This window comes from Populus trichocarpa, chromosome 3 (genome assembly GCF_000002775.5).
Source record: "Populus trichocarpa isolate Nisqually-1 chromosome 3, P.trichocarpa_v4.1, whole genome shotgun sequence".
Classification (NCBI taxonomy): Eukaryota; Viridiplantae; Streptophyta; class Magnoliopsida; order Malpighiales; family Salicaceae; genus Populus; species Populus trichocarpa.
This window is the reverse complement of record NC_037287.2, coordinates 1,539,565-1,560,440: the sequence shown is the minus strand read 5'-3', so window position 1 is coordinate 1,560,440 and position 20,876 is coordinate 1,539,565. Positions and strand designations below refer to the sequence as shown.

The window sequence follows — 20,876 nt, the reverse complement described above, 5'->3', positions numbered from 1 at the left end:
ATTAATGGCATGGATAACTTTTAACTAGTCTTATTTATTTATTTATTTATTTTTGAATCAGCAAAGTTAATTATTAAAGAAGTAATGGTCTGTTAAACCTTGATTTTCTTTTTTCTTTTTTCTTTTTTCTTTTTTTTTTGCAACGAGGGCATGGTTGTGGAAAATAAGTTTCTTTGGTATATGAAGAACACGTTTCTTTTTATCAAATTTTAAATAGATAATTTACATTAAAAAGAAATAAATTAATAATCTATATGGAAAATAAGAAATGGTAAGGGATGGATAGGAGAGAAACTAAAATAAGGAGAAGAAATTAAGGATTTTCGTTTGGTTAAAGAAAAGTGAGGGGAAAATGTAGCTTAATTTGTTTGTTTAGATGTATTATTGATGTAAAAGAAATGAATACAATTTTTTTTATTTACTTCAATTTTCTCTGAATTTGGGCAGAAATCAAATTTGTGTTTATAAAAAAAAAAACAAAGAAACTCGAAGATAGATTTATTTTCCCGGGATTCCTTTGTTTTTTATTTTTATTTTTTTCATAAATACATAAAAGTGACTTTTTTTTTTTACATTACTCTTACTTCCATTCCTTTTTTTCAAAACATACATATATACTACAAGTCTTTGCGATAGCATGATTTAATTAAGATTAAAACTTTGAGCAATAAATATAATACAAATATATCCACCTAATGGTATAAGAACATCTTATGTTTTTTGTTTTGGGAATCTTACTCCTTACTAAATCTATGGAATAATCACTATACATTAACATCGATTGATTATGAAGAAATAACTATATTATATATTAGGAAAGTCAAAAAGAAAAAACCTAAATTTGTCCTCCACATAATCTCATGTGTGCTAAAGTTGTTTGGATTGATATGATCATCATCATCATCATCATCATGATACTAGCTATTGTTTGAGATATTGATATCTAGATACTTTATTATAGGGATTAAATTAACAATCAAAATCTTGAGGCAGGCTAGATATATGTTTTTTTGTTTACATTAATGTGAATTTAAATTAATTAGTATTCATGACTCATGTTCATAATTGCACTGTTTGGTTCTTGTGGTTTTTTTTTTTTTTTTTTTTTTTTTTTATAAAAGGCTTGGTTTTCCCACTCAAATCAAGAGCAAGCAGCACGTACATGTCTTCATAAGGCCATATATAGCTAAAATACAACAATCAAAGAAGTGTTAAGAGCCTTTGAGTGTATTGAAAAGTGATTGCCTGTAGATTTGTCGTGTGCAATTAAAATCACGACCCATCAAATCATATTAACTATGGAAAATCAAATTAAAATCTTGAAAATCAGTGAAATAGATCTTGATTTGTATAAAATCAGTAAATCTAACCGGATTTACTAGATTTAACTTTTGAAATTAACCTTGACTCAATAGTTATAAAAATCTAAAAAGAAATACTCATTTAAACAAAACAATTTATATCATTTCTATTCGTGTTTATATTTTTATTTTCTATCCTTTGACATATAATTTTAATTTTAAATAATAAATTATATTAAAATTTAAAATATTATCAAATTGAATCTTAGTATTGTTTTTTTTAATTGGATAAGGGGGATTCGACTCAAGGTTAAGCATGATTTTCACCCATGATGAGTCTTTTCTCTCCATTTGGATGACATTTGGGTTGCTGGTGGGTTCGACTCAAGGTTAGGCATGATTTTCAACAATGGTAAGTCTTGATTGATATAAAAAAATCAATTAAACAATTATCCCAGTATAAGATGGAAAAAAATAAAAATAATATGGTGCATTAAATATAAAATATTATTAATTAGTGAAGTGAAGTAAACTATAGCTAGCTTAGAAATTAAATTATCATTACTCTTACATATACATAGTAATTGAGATGGTACAAGCTTGATTTCTCATGGCTAACATAATGTTTTCATTTGTATTTTTTTTAATTTAATTTCCTTAACATAACACACAAATTACACGCTGAAATTATTGCTTCTATTTATGAAAGCAATGAAATAATGTTTAGATTTGATGAACAAGTAGAGTATGTTTAAAAATATTATAGTGATTGTTTTTTAAAATATTTTTTTTAATATATCAAAATAATATATATTTTTATTTTTTATAAATATTTTTAACATTAATACATCAAAACCATATAAAAATAAATAAAATAAAATTTAAAATTTTTAAAAATACAATTTTAAACAGGTTTCCAATCATTCCAATGCTTTATGGCCGTAATGATTAAGGGCGTAATGTGCATGCTAGAGGTCCAATGAAGATTCTAATTTTACCAAGTCGTGCTCAAATTTTATCATAGTTTTCAAGACTTTCATAACAAAGGATAAAAGAAAGTTCCTTTAATACGGTTGAGAGCTGATAGTGAAATCATGGCCATCGTGGCTGTGAACCCTTTCATTAGAATAATAATTCTTTAATCCAGCCTTACTTTGAAAAACTTGAGATTTGAAAACTAAGTTTTTAATTAACTAATAAAACATTAACCCCGAGAACTTAACTTGTTTGATTTAATTAAATTTTTAATAATTTATTTATTTAATTAAATTAAATTCAAATTATATAGGGTTAAATATATTAGAGAATAATATAAATTATTATATTGAAATGATTTTTTAATATGATTTTAAAATTTTGATGATAGAATAGTAATTATTTCAAAATTATATGAGTAGAGGAACTTAAAAAAAACATTATTATTTTAATAAAAATAATTAAAATAAACTAGCGACACATAAATCAACAATCTATACCCTGTTTTTCAATAATTCTCGCAATTATAAATAGTAATTTTAGGAGATAAATAGTGGAAAACACCAAATCCCAACTTCACTTTATCTCTATAGATCCTCCTAGCTATAGGTACCCTTTTGACTTCTAAACTAAGTCAATCACAGAGAAATCTATTTTGAACTTATGTGGTAGATCGATGGCCCACAAAACTGATCTATCAAAGTACACACTCCGATACAGCTCAGGTAGGAATTGCTTAATATGGTGTTGTGTCGTGGGCCACTGAAATATTGTACCACCGCCTTCGTTGGATTGGCCGGCCGTTAAATCATAGCAAACTTTTTCTAAAGCTTTTTTGTTTACGCGTTCGAGAAGGAGATGAAAACAAAAAAACACGGGCATCCATGGTTGAAAAGATGTTCGGAAGGTGCCCGTTGTTATTATCATCTACAGTTTTTTTAAAGTGTTTTTTTTTAATATAAATCTATTAAAATTATTAAAAATATTAATTTAATAATTTTTCAACATAAATACACGCTCGCAAACAGACACGAATCTATTATTTTTTTTTTTAACTCAATGGGGTTTATCTTTATGATGACAAATTTTCTGTCCAAATAAAATTAGGGTTAAATTACCATTTTTATAGTTATGTTTCTAAATTCTCATCTATTTTTAAGCCGCAATAATCACATACACATATTTATTAATGACTGATTGGAGATAAAGATAATTAAAAGCCCAAAATTTATAAGGAATAATTACACTCTAATGATTGGTTCAACACAAATTTTGGTCGCATGTGGCATCTCTCTATAAGTTACATGTGGCATCTCTCTCTCTCCAAACCAACCCATATAGGATATACTCTTTCAGTTCCAACCCATGTCCTTGAGGCTTTTCCATTTCCTGAAGGAGCCCATATGATGAAATTTGAAGCAGTCGATGCTACTGATAGTGTATGGAGGTTTTGCTTGGCAACCCGTCTGACTGGAGCATACCCAAAACCCGTTCTTTTACGCTCTACTTGGCATCGTTTTGTAGAGCAGAAAGGCCTTGCTCCCGAAGACAGGGTTGTTTTCTTTATGGAGAGAGATGAAGATAATGACATGGTGAGGAGGTACACGGTTAGAGCTCAACGAAAAGTGATGATCTTGATGGGGCAAGATATTTGGGTTGATGTCGAGGATCTTCCCCTGTATGGTCTTTGAAGACTTCGACGTACTCGTTGTTGATATGAAAGTAGTCCTTTCCGCTGCGCTGGTAGCTTGTTAATATAACCTTATAGCTAGCTGGCTAGTTAGGCCATTTGCTTAGCGGTAATCAATATCATGCATATAACTGTGTAATTAGTATCTTGTTTGGTTTTCAAGTTTCTTTCCTTTTCTTCTTAATGTATGTGTGCCCCTCGTGCCCTACGAGCTTTGAATCGAAAGAATATCATGTTGAAGCTAATAAAAATAACTGAAAGTTTTTCCAACAAGCCATGCAAGTGAGCATCAATGGAGGAAAACAGGACCAGCTGGGATTGGTGGTGCGTTCATATTTTATTTCTCCTGCACTGCTGACTTTATTGATTCGAGTGAGGCAGAGTTGCTGGCGATACACAAAGCCCAAGTTTAAGATCCTGGAAGACCTTTTATGAGCTTCAATATATTGTTAAGAAGACAGTTGAGGGAAACAATTCTTACACACTCACTAACACAGAGGGGCTAACCATGCCGTAGACCAACTAGCCAAAAATAGTGTTAATTTTACATTAGACTTCGTTGCTTGGTTGTAATCCCTTTAATTTGTTGTTTCCTTGTTCGTTAAAATTCAAAAGGAAGCTATAGACAATAGCCATTAAGTGAGTGGCTGAAACAGAGGAAAGAAATTAAGGAAAAAAACAGAACAGGTAATAGTCAAGCTAGCTATGAAATCAAGTTCTTCTTTGCTAGTGACATGCCACAGCTTCCCTCTCTCAAAACGTGAAGAAAGGCTACTGTTCGCAGGGTTGCCATTAATGGAAATAGAATTAAAGAGACGCAGCATCCTCCATGGCCAGGCTGCTAACCTAATCTGATTCCACAGCCCAATTAAGCTGACTTGCCAACGATGAGGGAGCGCTAATCTCTAATGCTATCTTAATGGGGCAAACTTCAGTCTCATTTGAATCCATGTCCTCAATCAAGCCAGAGAAAACGCACCAGAAACGACCCTATGGGTCTCTCAGAACGCCTCCAATTCCCGCACTTCCTGGTTCCCCTAAGAATCCTCAGCATTCCATTTTGCAGTACCATCCTCGGGTTTCTTCCAGCTACTGTCAAGCCAGATTTTATTTTTTCCTGATGCAATGGGCTACTGGCTCATCGATCATGGATCCCCTGTATCCTTTGGTTTTTAGAACATTTTCCGCATGGCATCAGCCAACTTCCATCCATTCTTCTACCAAACACAATTGTAAATATTGATGCACCAAGATTCAATATACACAAAGGAATTGAATTAATTTCTGATGTGATGGTCAATTGGCTTCTATATTTTGGATTCTGGATGAATATATTAAGCTAAACAACACTGCAACAGAGACCTCATCTTTAATTCTTTAAGCAATCCCATGCTAGAAATGCTTGTTATTAAAACCTTCAAGCCTCTGTGGATTAAATGATGCAGTAATGATGGTGGCTTGTTGATAGTGATGGGGCAGTGCTGAATTCTTTTGTTAGTAGGAGTCCCCATTTTTTTGTCCTGGAGAATATGATGTGGCTGGGGACAGCAGGAATTGACCCCTTATCCCCATCATGGTGGTCCCTCCGGATGCCACAGGCGATGTTGACGTAACCTGACAGTTCGGTGGTTTTGATGGCGGCGTTTATGTCGTTGTTCTATGATACCAAAAAGGATGCTTTGTGACATGATTTTCTAAATCTATTATTAACAAAAATTTCTACCGTGATTAAAATAAATATTTTTTTTTAGAAATTAAGCAATTAGATTATAGATGAAAAAATGTCTTAAGTTTAAAATTTCATTTTCTTATCCATGTATTTCTCATCAAAAACATGTATATTTTTTTGAAAAAACATGGTTTTTTTTTAAGAAAAACTTCACGCAATTAAAATAAATATTTGCAAGAATTCAAATGATTTAAAGCACTAAAAAAAATACTTCTTTAACGAAATCTCTCGTTTCTTATTCGTGTTATTTTTCTAGCAAAAATACTTTTTTTATCAAAAAATTTGTTAAAAATTAAGGGAGAGGATAATTATTCTCCGCCAACTCTGCCTTTTTTTATCGCTATAGTAACAGCAGGAACCTGGACTCCCAATTTACAAACCTCCCTTTGAACACATAAGGATGCCAATTATAGCCAGGAGAATTGTTGCGCCGCTACTTTGCCTGGGTCGAGCTTTCCAAGTCTAGCCATGGCCATATGACCACAATTGTTGTTACCAATGAGTGGGAGCTTTCATCCTATTCCACAGTACCCGATTCGCACTTTTTGTTTCTCTTCGTCCCTGTCCTTCTCTAATCTGATAAATATCTTCAAGTGCTCCTGGTGGTCATTGTTCAGTCAGATGACTTACCGGAGTTTGTAGCTAAGGTTCCTATTTTGGCCTCTCCTGTACGTTCAAGTTATCAGAAATCAGGAAATTTGTATTCATCTCTGATCCATTTAGAAGATAGCAATATCTGGAATCTAATGTAGCTGTGAAGGATTTAGGGATTGTTGGATGTGTATGCATTGTCTGTAATGTGTTATTCATAGGAAATGCTTTCCTGTAAAATCTGTTCCGTGAAATCCATTTTGCTTTTATAATAAAAGACTGGTTGTGAAAGAAAATATATTATTACCTTTTAAACAATTTATCTGAGATAGACTGTATTATTGATTTTGTTTAAAATTACTAAAAATTTATTCTTCTATTTTTTTATTCTTCCTGTCATGATTTTGACTCTAGTGTTAGTGAATAGTATCTATGAATATTTTCAATTCTAGCTTTAGTAAATATTACCTAAACCCAAAAAAATATGAAATTTCTAACTTTAACGTTAGTGAATAGTTTTGTAAAAAAGTGAATAGATTTTGCATTTAATAATATTGGTCCAAAGATTGAGCATATAGCATGAAAACAAAATTGCAATAATAAAAAATAAAACAATGAACAAGGGGGTAACAACTAAATCTATGAAGGTCCCTAAATATTTTGAGAATTTTCTGATATTAAAAGGAGATTATTTGGCCATATATTAAAATAAAAAAAAGTATAAAAATTATAGTAAATTAAGGTATAAAGATATGTTTTGCAGAACCCACCCCTTAGCGAATAGTAGTTTGGGCCATTGAAATTGATGAAACACAGAACCAGTTATTTGTGTTTTTTAAGCAATCCCACCATGATATTTTTACTATTTTAATCATAGTGATGCACAGTAAATAACTGGCTATTTTATGGGTTTTTTTTTTTTCTTTTGGTATTCCACTTGAATTTGATTCTGTTTTCATTGTAACCTTTATATAAACATACTGCAATATAATGCAAAAGTATATTTTCATCAATATTTTTTTTTAATCACATTGGCAGAATCCGACTCAATAACAATTCTCTTCCCCGGAAGCTACTCCTCCCTGGAAGATGTTAATTCCAAAGCTTTCACCACTGCAAGCAGTTCACTTTATTTGATTCTTTAATCCCAACTGACAGAGAAAACATATATTGTACCACTCCCTTGTGATATCGAAGAACACCCCCAATAATTGAAGATCTATCTATATTCCATTTCAGCTCATGAGAACAAGGTTGTCAATTCTGTTTCGGTAGGTGTTTTGTTATTTTTAATTGGAATAGAATGTTTTAGTTTCGGAGTGTTTCGGTGTGCCGTTTCTGGATTGTATTGTTCATATATATATATATTCAAAAAACATAATTCAAATTCAAGATAAATTAATTATAAATTATGCAATACAAACACAATGTCAAACAAATATAATTTTAAAATTTAAAATATTTATAAATAGTTAAGATTAAATAGATCTTTAACTTAAAGTAATTCAACTTAAACAAAATATCAAAATATTATGAAATTAAAATGTTTTAACACATATATTTTAAATATAAAGTTAGGTCAATGTTATCAAGGCTAATGAGATCTAAAGCATCCCTTATTTTGCTCAAATTCCTACAAAGTATAAACTTGAAAAAACCAACATGAATATAAACCATATATATTAATAATAAATCTAATTTTAAAAATAATATCATTGTTAATGAAAATAGTAATAATAATTTTCAATATTATTATTAATATCATTGTTATTGAAAACAGTAATGAAAAAGAGCTTTTTATACTTGGGTGGTTTAATTAATTAAATTGAACTAGATTTAATTTAATTCAATAATTTTTCAAGATCGGAACGGAACATGTGGAATGAAACCGGAACATTCTGGCCGGAATTTAGCCAAAAAATTCGGATCTCCTAACTTGTTTACCATATGAACAAAGATATCTTTTCCTGGGGGTTTGGTCAAGACATCTACTAGTTGATGTGCAGAATCTACATGTTTTGTAGTCACAGAACCATCTTGGATCTTGTCTCTGATGTAATAACAATCCATTTCAATATGCCTAGTTCTCTTATGAAAAACTAGGTTGGCTGTAATGTGTAAGGTAGCCTTATTGTTGCAATATAGCAAGGTAGATTCATGGTGCAGAATTCCCAAGTCCCCCAATAAATATTAGAGCCATGTCAATTCACAGTAGGCTTCTGTCATTGCATGGTATTCTACTTCAACGAAGGAGAACGAAACTGTTTTCTATCACTTCGACCTCCAAGAAATCAATGAAGGTCCAAGAAAGACATAATAGCCCGTAGTAGATCTCATAGTTAGTGGACAACCTGTCCAATCTGAGTCATAGTAAGCCCTTAACTTGAAGTCACTATTGGAAGAGAAGAATAAGCCTCAGCCAGGTGCACCTTTTAGATATTGAACAACCCAAAGAGCTACCTCCATATGAAGTTTTCAGGTTGTTGCATAATTCTACTCAGGACATGTACAACGTATGTTATATTTGGCATCGAGATGGTCAAGTAAATTAATTGACCCACCAATCTTCTATATCGACTCGAATCTTTGAGCAAGGTGCCCTTGTCTAATAATTTCAAGCCTCGTTCCATAGGAGTACTAATAGGGGCAACGCCCAGCAACCCTGCATCCTTAATGACTTCTAATGCATAATTACATTACTAAATAAAAATCCCATTCTTTGAAGCAGAAACCTCAATTCCAAGAAAGTATTTCAAAGCATCAAGGTCTTTGATATGAAAGTGGTTATGCAAAAATTGTTTAGTTGTAGTAATTTTAACAGGATCATTTCCAGTGATCAGAATATCGTCAACATATATCAAGAGAGCAATAAAGGACTCACCCTCTTTTCTGGTTAACAGAGAATAATTAGCTCTAGATTGTATAAAACTAGCAGAGTGGATAGCTTTGTAGAACTTGGCGAACCACTGGCGAGATGCTTGTTTTAAACTATATAGTGACTTATGAAGGCAACAAACGAGATGGTTCTCCCCCTGTCACTGAAGGCCTGGCGGTGGAGACATATATATTTCTTCAGCTAAGTCTCCATAAAGGAAAACATTGTCGACGTCTATCTAGTGAAGGGACTAGCCATGAGCTGCATTTAATACAAGTAAGCAGCGAATAGAGATGATCTTGGCTATGGGAGAAAAGTTATCATGACAATCAACACCTTCTAGTTGAGTGAAATCCTTTGTGACTAAGCGAGCTTTGTATCACTTGATAGAACCGTTTGAATGTTTTTTAATTTTATATACCTATCTACAGCCAATCGGTGTCTTGCTTGTCGGGAGTGGAGTGAGAGACCAGGTGTCATTGGCTTAAAGAACATGCAGTTCGGAACGTATTACCTCCTGCCACTCAGGATGAGCAACAACTTCTAAATAAGACCTGGGTTCTGTGGTATTACTGATTTGAGCAACAAATGATTGATATACAGGGGTGTATTGATGATAGAAAACAAAGTTAGCTAGTGGATAGCGTGTACCTTTGGTCGGACCTAGTAGTAAGGAGGCCGATTGGTGGGAGTAAATGATTGTTCGGACATAGTTATTGAGCTTAGCTGGCAGACCGGTGTGGTGGCTAGAACAACAAAGCAGAGTGAGTTCGAGTGTGAGCGGATTTTCAACACCATATGAGAATAGAGGGAACTGAGAAGGCTGGTTGGAGAGTGATTGGCTTAAGGATAAATTCGGCACAAGAGAGGGTGAAATGGTTGGTGGTGATGGAGTAGCAAAGACGATGAGAGAGGATGGGTTGCAACAATTGTCTAGGTCAGAATAATCAAGTGACACAGAGTGAGTGGAAAGCTTGGGCCGACACATATATGTGCAAAGGATGGATGAAGGAGAGGAGGCAAGTGTGGGTGGTGGCTTTGAAAAGGGAGAAGCGGGTGAATTAGCGGGAGGTGATCTGGTTGGATGAGAAGTGTTCGGACTGGAATCAAGAGAAGAAGTGGTGTCGTGGGTCATAAGAGGAATTGGACTACAATCAATGTGTGAAGGAGAAAGAGCAGGATTGGGCTTGACAGATGCATAATGAAAAACTTTTTCATGAAATCTCACATTGTGACTAGTGAAAACTTTCTTGGTCGACTAATCAAACAATTTATATGCCTTTTAACCAGTGGGATAGCCAATAAAAATTAAGGGCATGAAATAAAGGTGAAATTTATGAGAAGGGTAGACAGTGGTAGCATAGGCTAAACAACTAAAGACACGAATATGAGAAAAACAAGGTGGTTTTGAGTAGAGAAATTCAAAAGGAGTTTTGATAGAGAGCACTGGAGAAGGGAGTCGATTGATGATGTGGATAGCGGTAAGAGCACACACCCCCTCCAAAACTGGGCTGGGAGTTGAGCTTGAAATTTTAAAGCTCGAGTTACTTGTAAGATGTGATGATGCTTGCATTTCATATTTTGTTGAGGCGTGTAAATGCAGGAATGTTGAAAAATGACACCAGTATCTTGAAAAAAAAAACAAAGTGATATAAATTCCCCACCATTGTCACTTCGAAAAAACTTAATGGGAGATTCAAATTGAGTGAGAACATAATTGAAGAAGCGTTTTAAAAGAGATTGTGCTTTATTTTTGTGTCACATCTAGAAAATCCATGTGAAACGTGTATAATCATTAACAATAGTAAGAAAGTAGTAAGAATCAGAAAGAGAAGGGTGTTGATAACGACCCTAAATGTCATAATGAATTATCTCAAAAGATTATATAGAAGAAATGACACTAGGACTGAAAAGCAAGTGACTCTGCTTAGCCAAATGGCATGTAGGACAAACATTATTGGATTGAACGGAAAAATTTTAAAAATTCTTGGCAATGAAACTTAAATGAAGAGGTGAGATATGACCTAAGTGTTTATGCCAGAGTTCGATGGATGAGATGGTGAGATTGCAGGCTGGTTGGTTTAATGATGAGGTAGAGTTGATCATGGATTTTTTCATCGCTAGTGCCACCAAGTAGTATAGTTCATCACGTTGTTTACTCAAACCAATCATCCTCCTCATAGCCAGATCCTGCAAAATACACCAATAAGGGAAAAACATTACTGAACAATTTAAACCATTTGTCATTCGACTAACTAACATCAAATCAACTTTGAATGTGGGTACACATAACATATCATGCAAATAATAGATAGAATTTAGAGGCAATGATCCTTTTGTAAAAATATTAGTTGTTTTTTCGCTAGGCAGTAATATAAGAGACAGTGAGCAATTTTTATCTTTATGAAAAAATGATTTAGATGATGAAGAAATATGATTTGTTACCCCGCTATCAATGATCCAACTGCGGGAAGCGACTTTAGGCAAACCTGGCTTGGTTATGACATGTGCTTGAGAACTAGATTATGCACCTTTGTTATTAAGAAGTGATAAGAGCTACTTTAGTTGAGTCTTTGAAATTCCAACAACTGATTTTCCTTCTTTCGAATAGCCCTCTGCAACATGATTAACTACAGGTTTGTTGCTGTTGCTGAAATGTTTTAGACCTAAATTGTGCTTTGCCTTGGGATATCCCGCTAGATACCCATGCAGCTCATAACAGGTTTGGACCTAATGACCCGGTTTTCCATAGTGGGAACAATGAGGACGTCATCTTCTAGAGCTAAAAGGACGTCTATCTTGTTCAAATCTATGTCCTCCACTGAAATTGTCCGGCAACCTGTCTTGTGATTTAAAATCTTGTGACCCATATGAGTGGTAGGAATGCTCGAACCTCCCTGTACCTATTAATGGAGTAGGTTTGTTGTTGTTGCTTCGAACTATCATGGCGGCGCTGCCAACATAATCATTTATAGCATGCACTGAGCTCAAGAGACACTTCTTTTCTTCTTGAAAAACAAAGGAATAGGCTTGCCAAACTGAAGGAAAGGGATTCATGAGGAGAACTTGTCCGCGAATAGCATTGTAAGTATCATTCAACCCCATTAGAAATTGCATCAATCTTTGTTGATCTTGTTGTACCCCATGTATTGTATCATTGTAGTAAGCTAGTTCATCCCACAGGCCCTTCAATTTTGTGTAATAGGCAGAGACATAGAGTTGTTCTTGTCAAAGACAAGCGTTATCTCTCTAAATCTCAAATATGCGAGGTGCATTGTTTTGAGAGAATCGATCATGAAGATCTTTCCAAACTTCATGACTAGTAGAGCAGTAGATCACACTGTCTGAAATCTCAAGACTAGAGTGTTGACGATCCATGAATGGACCATATCATTACATCAAGACCAAGCTGCATAACCTTCAGAATCAATTTCTTCAGAAGGGGCTCTAATTAAGCCATTGACAAAGCTTAGCTTGTTTTTGGAATTCAAGGCTGGGGTCATAGCCTTTTTTCAAGTAGAATAATTGTCTCCATTCAAGGGTTTGGAAATCAAAACGAAACCTCAATGATCTGAATGGTGAGTGAAATAGGGAATTGAAAGATTTGTCTTTGAAAAATCTGCATAAGTTTCTAGGTTTGGTGTGATAGAATCGATAATTTTCTTGACAAGGATAGAAGTCGTTGATGATGTTTCATTGTTGGCCATGATGGCTGAAGAAGAGAGATGCTACACGAGAGATTTGAATGAAGCGATGGGTCAAGATCTTAATCCTGCTGTGATACCATGAAAGAATGAAGAAGAGATTGAATTTGCTGATTGATACTGAATCATGTAATTATATAGGGAGATCACTATTAATTCCTACAAGTCAGGAATCAATTGCTACGTTCTAGTTTATCTAGCTACATATCTGAAATTACAATAGAAAGCTAATAAATACAGATCTGTTATTCTATACATGGAAGATTTGATTTTCTAACAAAGCCGAGTCAAAACAAAGAGAAATAAGGAGTCATAGTCTGGCTATTTTTGTTTAAAAATCAGATCATTACGAATGAACCAGAGTGACCAAACAATAGCGGAAAACAGCATGAACCATACTTTCCTCTGGAATTTCCCAGGAACAAGAACTTCCCATTGCTGGAAAAAACATGATAAACTACAAGGACAGCACCAGTGTAAGCCCCACTAGTCTATGAATTTTGCCCAAATCTTCCTATGCCTCTGAGGAGGTGTTCCACAGACTCTTCACGTGTCAGACCCTTTCTAGCTAGAGAATAGCTAACAACCAAAAAACTCCCGCCTTGAAAGGATCTACCCCTTTCCATAAACCATAAAAAGAAAAACAATTAGCAGATTGATGAAGAGGTAAAGAGAGTCCACACATCGATGACAAACCAGACTTGACAGTCACCAACAACCTCCCTCATAACAACTTTGAGCCTATTAGCCAGTGCCTTTGAGATAATTCTGTACAAACTCCCAATAAGACTGATTCCGTCCAAACCAGAAACACTTTAAGACCCTACTTGATAGTTTTAATAACTTTCGCCATTGTGTTCGAACCAGAAACAGAGTTTATAACTGAAGACCATATGTTTTGTATGACCACCTTGAAACCAGGTCGCAGCCACCAACACTTTAGAAATTAGAATGGTTAAGGACCCTCAATCCTCTTTCACCATGATGGGCCCGGGATCCGATGTATAAGACCAAACAAAGAAGCAGAGGGAAATGTTTGAAACTTGCCGTGGACATGAAGGTCTGTCAATTCTACCAGTAGAATTTCCATTGACATAATTTTTTAATATGGTATCAGAACTTTAATGATCAAGTAATCACGAGTTTAAATTTTACTACTCTTATTTATTTGATAAAAAATCAAGCAAAAAATAAGGTGAGTTGTGCAAATTCCAAGCTCAAAAAGTTTTTATTTGAGAAAATGTGTTAGAAAATAATATAAATCATATTCTCTAATCTCATCTATCAGCTTAAACTATTGGATTGATATAATTCTTTAATATTGTCAAAGTAAACGTTTTGCCACACACAGCTGGTTCGAACAATTTACATGTTAAACAATCTCGAAAGGCTTTCATGTAGCAGGAGTATTTCTTACATCCTTTGCGATCAAAGGGATGCAAAATCTCATTGATATCTTCGATAACACATCTAGGCTTAGAGACACTACCCATAAAATGAACCAAATAGTCCCATAATTCTGGTTTCTGGGAGTAGTTGTTAGGGGCATACACCATTGTGATCATACATTCGAAATTACACTGAAAAAAATACCTTCAATATGAAGGACTCTCCCATTCATACCCAATATTTAGATGCAAAGAATCCCTCCTGCAAACCAATATTTAGATTCCCGCCCTCAGATAACGTTTACAAAAATAAATTTAGCTTCCAATCTTCCAACATTCAATCGCTTCATATCTACTACTGTTGTGATGAGATCGTATCATCAGAGGATCTGAAGTATGCTCCACTATCATTTCCTTTTGAGATTTGGCCAAACCAAGTTGTCTGTTCCCGTTCCTGATACCATCGTCTGACACTGACATATCAATCAGCTTAATAGAAACAATCTTCTTCTTCTTGCTTTTGCACCTCTTTCTTATCTTTTGTGTGGCTTTCAAAATAGATTTCTTCTTCTTCTTCTTCTTTTAGAGCAGCTCTCCTCTTATCATTTTCCATCTCAATAATCTCATCTGGCTCAGAAATAGATTTGATAAAGTCTTCAAAAAACCCCATTGCTATTGTTGTTTGAACATCGAACAACATTTACAGATAGCACAAGCTTTTTATTATTGAGAGAACGAGCAAGAACATTCATTTTCTTGTTATCTAAGGAACAATTGCCAAAGAATCATCAACAGGCCTGGCCATCATAAATGGGCTTATAAAAAATAAGTGGATCATCACCATTTATTTTAGGTCCAAAAACATTCAAGAGCCCATAACCACCATTGTCATCAGGGTCTAAATCATCTGTCTTTGTGCCTTTTCCTTCCACCTGAACAGTTATCATCCACAGTATCCACCAACTGACAATCACTACTCACCTATCCGCATTAACCCCATCTTCACATTCTTTCTCTGATTTCTTTAAACATGCCTCTTTGAGATTTTTATCAGTATATTTAGGGGAATCAACATTCAAGGATGAGTAATCATCATACGAAGAGGGATTATTATATCTTCCCGCCCAAGAATCGACAACTTTCTTTTTTTCTACCCAGCAAGCATTAATTTCCAGACACGGTTCTTCAGTCACTTTAATACCACAAATTGATACATTTATATCCACCCTTACAGTTCTACCAATGCACTCCCTTGAACAAGTACTATAATTAGTACCTTTCCTGCATCAAACGCTTCTTATAGGAAGAGTTATCAAGATAGATGAATTTACCAAAAAGGGAATTAATATACTAAAAGAAATCCGCATCCCATGCATGGAGAGGAACACCCTCCACCCCAAGCCAGACAAATCTTTCAGTAGCAGTAAGAATAGGTTCCCAATGTCTCACGACGTCAAACCATTGAGCAAGCCAATCACAGTTATCTTCAATCATACTATTCAACAAATTTGTAAAACAACGTTACCTCCCATCGGTCGTGGGAAACATCTGGAAACACAATCCATCGTAAAATATCCATGAAGGTTTGGCATGATCTCAGGAGATCTGGCATATGCCACAGCACTTTTGAGCAACCATTCTTTGTTCACTTCAGCAGCCTCATACTTCAGATTCGGTTCTGCTTTATGGGAGCTTGAAGGATTTGGGAAATTGCCAGATATTTGTTGTGATTTCCTGAAGTTCCCACTTCTAAAAACTTCAGCAGAATTCTCTGCTCTTTATATGAATCTGTAGGAGGATAGTACTTCTTAGATGTATCTAACTTTCTAACAGTAGAAAACCTCTTTTTGCTTCCCCAGAAATCATTTCCTTATCATTTCCCCTGGTGACATTCTGTCTAAACCGAGCAATTTAAGCTCTCAGTTTGAAGGTACCGATCCAAATTAGATTACTATCACGTATAATTTCTGCAATATTGACTCCATCTTAAAAGCGTGCAAATCCAAAACGCCGATCGATTAAGTCTATTAGGGCCACAGACATCCAGAACCTCACCAAATTTACCAAATAGTTCAGTCAAGTCGGGTACCTTCCAGTGGGCAAGGGCCCTTTTCGAGTAAATAGAAGTCTGAGTTTAAGGGCAGTGCTGTCTTGTTATTGACATGGTGGGAAGTCAATGGCAAAAGCTATCAAGATGGATCATTTGTGATTGAAAAGTAAAAATATAGTACAATTTTATAAAAGGTATTATGATATTTTTTAAATAATAAAATATTAATTCTAGTAAGATTTACTTAGATTAACTTAAGTTTAATAAATTTTAAATATCAATAATTTTTAATTTTTTTAAAAAAATCTCCAATGAAAAATAACATACAAATTGTTTAAATGTACAACTTCAATCGACCACTTAGAAAGAAAACTCAAATTAAATAAAATTATGAACCCAATTAGAAAAAACAATTATGAAACAATATCTTTGGATGACATATCATGAAACAATATCTTTTAATACTAATTTGGACACAATCCGACCTCACCATGCAAGTTTGTGGGCATGCTAATTCATTATAAAATTAAATTTGTAGAATATACTGAAAACATTTCAACCCAATCCATTAAAATTAAAAATTATACATTTTTTTTTCGAAAAATCTTTTAGCTTGTCTTGATTTATTTTTTCTTGGATTTGAATTACAAGTCCAGGATTAAGCTTCCCCAATTAATATACGCAAGCCACTCTATGCTTCATGAATCCATTTTCTAATTTGCAAACTGTACAGTTGATGACATTATCTTTAGGCTGAACGGTTGTAAGAATTGTGTGAGATCATCAGAATAATTGCTTGAGCCACAAGCCGAAAGAAATCAATTTAAGCAGTGGAATATTGTTCCCTGGGTGTGAATCGATCTACTTCTATTTGTCCTTGGTGGTCCATGTTTTTAATTGAAAATTTAAACACTATTGCCACAAATTTCTTCGGTGTGTTCCACGTTAAATAGAAAAAAACTTAGAGATCCGTTATCTTTATTGTTTTTTATTTTAAAAGTGTTTTTTTTTTAATTAAAATAACTTTTATTTTTTAAAATTATTATTATTTTATATTTTCTGATTATTTTGATGAGTTCATATTAAAAATAAATTTAAAAAAATAATAAAAAATAATATTTTAATATATTTCTAATTGAAAAACACTTTGAAAAATAATTACTATTATAATAAAATTATATTTTTTCATTAATATAAATGTCCAAACCAACTTTTATATATATATATATATATAATTTTAATCCTATAATAAATAGACGGAAGGATCAAGGAAGTTCTCAGTCAGAGGATTCCTGGAAATTTTTATGTTGAAGACTTTATCATTGAATGAAAAACTAATTATTGAAGAAGTAATAATGCGTTAAACCTAGAGTGTTTTTTTTTTTTTTTTTTTTTGCAATGAGGTCGTGATATTTGTGTCTGCTTTTCTAGATGAAGAATAAGTTTCTTGTTATCATATTTTAAATAGATCATTTACATTCAAAATAAATAAATTAATAATCAAATTTATTTAAGAACAGTGAATGAAAATGAAGTTTTGTTTGTTTAGATATGTTGATGGAAAAATGAATGAATACAAATTTTTAGAGGGTTTTATCAGCGAAATTCTGTCCTTTTTTTTATTACTTTAATTTTCTCTTTTATAAAACAAGGAAAATCAAACTTTTGTGTATAATCAAGGAAAATCAAATTCTGTCCACTTATCTACGAACTCAAATCTCTAATGTTATAAGAACACTTTATATTTTTGTTCTGGAAATCTTTCTCTTTACTAAGGCTAGAGAATAATCGTTATACTACATGGAGTGATTATGAACAAATAACTAGATACATTAAGAAAGTAAAAAAGGGAAATAAAACTAAAAGGTGTGACAAAGCTTTTCAATTGGTATAATCATCATCATGGTATTACACTATGATACTATATATAAAATTATAAATAAATATAAAAGGTTTGGTTTTTTTTTTTTTTTTTACAATAGACGAGTATTTCACACATTCATAAAATATTGTGGACCTTTTATTCATTTTTAATAATTTATTTTGACCCTCAAAGTTTTATATTAAACAATTAAGTTTTAATTAAAGGTCAATTGATTTTGATTTATGAGGTAAGGGTGAAATTGGAATAAAGGAGACCATAATAAATAAATAAAAAGTGTCATACATGGATGGCACTTGCCAGAGACTTTGTGACAAGTATACTTAGTCCTCAATATTTAAGAACAACGAAATTTATACAATTTAGATCTCTTTAAATTTAAAATTTTCACTATTGGTACAAAAGTTTATTTGTATTATTTTTTAGTCATTAGATAGAGAGAGGGGTTGTTGAATTATAGTAATGAGAGAGAAAATTATTGTTCACGCCATTTCCAGCCACCAAAATGATTTTTCTTAATATCCACAAGTTCTATGGGATGAAAGATGATTGATAGTTGATGGTGATTGTTTAGAGTCTCAATGTTACTTGAAAAAACAAACTTAAACCGAGAAAGCCAAAACTAACCAAGTTTAATTTTAGTTTTTAAACCTTTTTGGGTATTTTAAATTGATAGATTGGTTTGTAAGTGTTCTGAGGATGTTAGAGAGTTGTTCTTGGGTTGAAATGACTTAGAAATTGGATTTTTTAGGTAAAAGAAACATTGCTCGATTTTTTAGTCACTATAGTGGTGGAAAAATCTAGGTTTGTAGATAGCATGGTGTCTGCATTGCCAGTTTTTTTTTTTCTTAAAAATAAGAGCTGATGACAGGTTGTCCACTCCTTTAAAAAGTAGAAAAACAAAAAACCAAACTCAGACCCGTAGGTGTGGGCTTAAAGGCCCACCTACGCAGTTGGGCTTTTCATTACAGTTGCCTAAGCGTGTTGAGCCATAGGCCCACGAGCCTAGACTATTTTCACCCTATATATACAGGTTAAATATAAATTTGACAGAAAAAACTTATTAAATCCAATTAAGTCCAAAACTTGGATCATATGTATGACGAGTTAAGCTGTAATAATATTGCTATTATTTTTTTCAATTTTGATTTTTTTAATTAATATATTTTTTTAACATGTTTTTTTTTAATATTTTTTAAAATTTATGTTTCAATTAATATCTCTATCCTATGTGATTTATTTATTTTTCTTATTTAACCTTTTTTTGGATATAGATTTTTTTCAATGGTGTTGTGTGTATTTAATTTTTGAAAAGATTATTTTTATTCATCTATATTTCTTGAATCTTTTGTATAGATGAACTTTATTTTTGAAAATAAATTTTCTTATTTTCATATAATATTTTTAATATTCTTTATAGAAGAAACAAATATATGGTACACGACAAAACTTAAGTCAAATAGCTATTACTAACTATTGCTTGAGATATTGATATCCAGATACTTTATTATAAGGATTAAAAGAATAAAAATATAAAGGACTCATAATTGTACTATTTGGTTATTGGCGGTTTTTTTATGGTTATTTTTGCTTATTAGCATGTTTTTTTAAAAATAATATTAGTGAAATAACACACTTATAAAAAAAAATTATGAAATAACATAGTTTGTATATGTCGTTATTGAGAAACACAACTTGCATAACTTTTCACTATCCTAAATGTCGACATAAAAAAAGAGTAAAATGGATTGCAAATTAGGAGAGATAAGAGAGGAGAATGAGAAAAAAATATTGGAGACATAACAAAACTCTAATTACAATACCATAAATAAATAAATAAAAAACATCATTTATGATGAAGGCTTAGTTTGTCCAATACAACTAAGATGACTACACTCACAAGTATTCAGGTGACTTGTCTCTTAAGAGCAGCAAACGGGACATATATGTGTACACAAGGTCATACATGGCTACATGATATGCAATCACAAAAGTGTTGGATATGTGGATTGAAGTGCTCCTTTTTTCTTCTTTTTTTTGGATTGGGACTCGTTGGATCTGTTTGTCCAATACAACTATGTCAATATGTCCTTGTGTCAACACGACCCGATATTAGGCATGTAACTTGAAAAGATCCTACTAACTTAAATAAATAAATAAAAAGATATAAAAAAACATCATACACCAAATATAAAATGATCGATAACTTAATTAGTGAAGTGAAGAAGTCTACATCTAGCTAGATTTAGACATTGTATATATTGTCATTACTCTTAACATAGTAATTTAATGAATGTTTCTTTTTCGAAGTAATTTAAATAGTACTAGTCAGTTTTCTCATAGCCAATACATATATAAAAGAGAAAAAGGTTAGGGTTTTTCATTAATTACTATATTTTGAAGTGTTGCTTTAATTTAAATACAAAGAGATTATATATAGGCTAAATTGAAAATACTTTTCCCCTTAATAAATCAAACAATATATATATATATATATATATATATATATATATATATATATAAATTTTTATCTAAACAAAAATTTAGATTGTTAAACCATTTCGAAACAAAATTTTTTATCTAAAAAAAATCTTGTATTGTTTTCGATGTTACCTAGTTGGAACGTGATTTTCCCACACCCTCCTCGCAACAATGTTATGCTCACTGTCCCAGCAGAATTTGTCCTGTGTA

At 32.6% G+C, this 20,876-nt stretch overlaps 1 protein-coding gene across 3 annotated transcripts in view; it reads left to right on the top strand.

The window, feature by feature from the left end:
• Positions 1-20,876, top strand: part of LOC127905040 (uncharacterized) — a 93,913-nt gene that overhangs the window by 9,144 nt on the left and 63,893 nt on the right. The window contains exon 1 of one of the 3 annotated variants that reach the window (XR_008058660.1): positions 3,607-3,723. The exons of the other annotated variants lie outside the window; for them this stretch is intronic. The gene's annotated coding sequence lies outside the window, so the exon portion shown is untranslated. Of the gene's footprint in view, positions 1-3,606; positions 3,724-20,876 lie in introns of those variants that run through there. 3 annotated transcript variants of the gene reach the window in all.